Below are 2500 nucleotides of genomic sequence, written 5' to 3'. Positions count from 1 at the left end.
TCTAGAATTTTCGCAACATTTGTTGTAAAATTTCTTGCTTGCCTGCCTGTCCTAGGATTTTCGAACATCTAAAACATGGTATAATTGCCCATTTTTAACGGATTTTTACCCTAAAAAGGTCACCTAGAATTTCGGGAGCCTTTTTTCTGGCTGAAATTTTCGAAAAGGTAAGTTTTGATCCCTATAATTTTCAGATCACTAGACTTTCAGCTAGGGAATCCGAACAGATAAAAACTTTTTAGGGGATAAAAATATATATGCCTATATCTACCGTTTAAATACTAAAATACGTTTAACAATGCTATGTTCAAGTGGTTTTGAACTATATTCTCGTTGGGTGCCCCTGAGTTAACTAACTATGGTGAAACCCTTGTTTTTATTACCACTGCGATTGCTGCGATCGTTGCAGAAGTAGAAAGCGGTTCTACTTTTCATGAAACTTGCCTCACAACGGAAGTTCAAAAAGTTTCACGAAACCGACCATTTTACACGGTGCAATGCCTCCTGAAACTTGTTAATCTGGCAGCGCCGTTGCACACACGGTTTCAGTTTCAACGTGTAACCGTGAGCTGCTTAGTTAACGCTCGAGACCGTTAACTTTTCAATCCCCCATTGGCAGTAAATTTAGTTTATCATCTCGGTTAATACAACCAAATTTTCGTGTTTCAAACATACATAGAACTGCAGCCTGTGACAAAATTCCTTGGAACAGTACACGAACATACAGACGTGAAGCTCGTGAAGCTTTTGCGGCTTACCCTCCCCTCGCAATGGTTTGTGAGGGACGCATAAAAAACGTGGACCCCAGGTCCAAGGACCACCCATGTGGACCACCCTTCATTTTGTACAGTTACAAGCAGAAAATTCTTCAGATGAAAGAGAAGCGATCAATGCCCTTATATGGACCAATTAAACAGGAGCCCATGACGAGAAGCGAATTCGAACAACATGTTAGTTTCTTGTGATCGGTCATCGCATCGAGCTCCTGTGGAAGTTTCACTCACGGGAAATTCAATCCAAAAATAAATTGCGTTCTACGAAAACGCCGTGACAGGGAAAAAGAGCTGTTGTTCGTTATGGGCTACTGATATAAGCAACTGTCTCTTATATCTATACCACCTAATTGATGGCTCCAAAGGGATTTGCCTCTAACCTGCACTTCAAATAACACATTTATTTCATTCATCGAGTCCTTCACCGAAACATATGAGCCTAACAAATTGACCTCCCTTAAAGTGAGTGGCCTCATAGCTCAATTGGTAGAGCGGATTGCACCAGCATCGCAGCGGTCGTAGGTTGGAATTCAGCAGGAGCGGGAGCCCAATATGACCCGCGTTGGAGACAGCTGAATTTTTCAGGGGTCAATAAGAGACATTAGGGAGCTTACGAAACGAGGACGACGACGGCTACGAGGACTTAATTTAAAAATACGAGTTCGCGTTATTCATATCCCTACGAAACTATTTTATGTCGTTTCGCGTTAAAAATGTGTAGTAACTGTCGAGGAATTAAACTGGTATGAGTGACCGGTATGAGTGACTGGTATGAGTGAAACTGGTATGTTTGTAACCGCTGTTTGTTTTCTTTTTCTGTTGAAATTGAAATGGCAAAAGGACAAAAGTATTTATGGTATGAGTGAGTTGGAAGCGTAGAGAGAGAACTGAAAATTCATCGTCATGTGCTAACTTCCTCCACAGAACCTTGAATTTGGTCATTTCACGTCGTCATTTAGGAGATACGGGAAAAAAAATGTACCACAATGTAAAACGCACGTGCAGAGCGTGCAGAGCCATTGTTTTTGCTCACTAAACCTATTGTTTTTTAGCGTCGTCGTTGCCGTCGGCGTCGTCGTTTCTTAAGCTCCCTATTCCTTAAATTGTCCAGGCAAGTGCGAGGATCACTTCCCTCTTTCGTCTTAAGATCTTTCTGCATGTAACTTTACAAAATGAGAGGTGGTCCACAGGGGTAGTCCATGGACCGGGTCCATGAAGGGCTCATGGACTGGGTCCACAGCGGTGGCCCATGTACCTGGGGTCCATGTTTTGTCTACGTCCGTTTCTAAGCCCATTTAGCAAAACAACATTGCGGGAGGACAAGGTATTGCAGTGTTTCAACATTTTTGTCCGAGGTTGTAGCTGGTAACGAAGCGACATAAGAAACGCGTTTATTAAAATAAATATATAATCGTATTGTCTTCAGGAGTAGAAGAATCCAAAAAACTCTGAAAAAATCGCATGGACAATGAAATTAAAATGCGGATCATCGAAGACGTGCAAAACTTGAACATGTTGAAATGTAAATATGGTCAAGAGTAGGACAAAAAAGACACTAATTCCAAAAAATAAAAAAAATAAAAAAACAACTGAGATTTCAAACAAGCAACACTGCGCGATAGGTTAAGTTAATTTACAGTCAACATCTAAGAGTTGTGGATGGTTTCAGAAAGGGCCCGAGTCTCATAGTCTAGTTCCCAGGCCTTTCAAGCCAAGCACATCGAGGG

General features: G+C 41.5%; 1 protein-coding gene across 1 annotated transcript in view; it reads right to left on the bottom strand.

Moving 5' to 3' along the window:
• Positions 1-2500, bottom strand: part of LOC138002913 (carbonic anhydrase 3-like) — a 46486-nt gene that overhangs the window by 34446 nt on the left and 9540 nt on the right. The window lies entirely within an intron of this gene.

This window comes from Montipora foliosa, chromosome 1 (genome assembly GCF_036669935.1).
Source record: "Montipora foliosa isolate CH-2021 chromosome 1, ASM3666993v2, whole genome shotgun sequence".
NCBI lineage: Eukaryota > Metazoa > Cnidaria > Anthozoa > Scleractinia > Acroporidae > Montipora > Montipora foliosa.
Note: the sequence above shows the minus strand (reverse complement) of the source record. Positions and strands in the feature narration are given on the sequence as shown.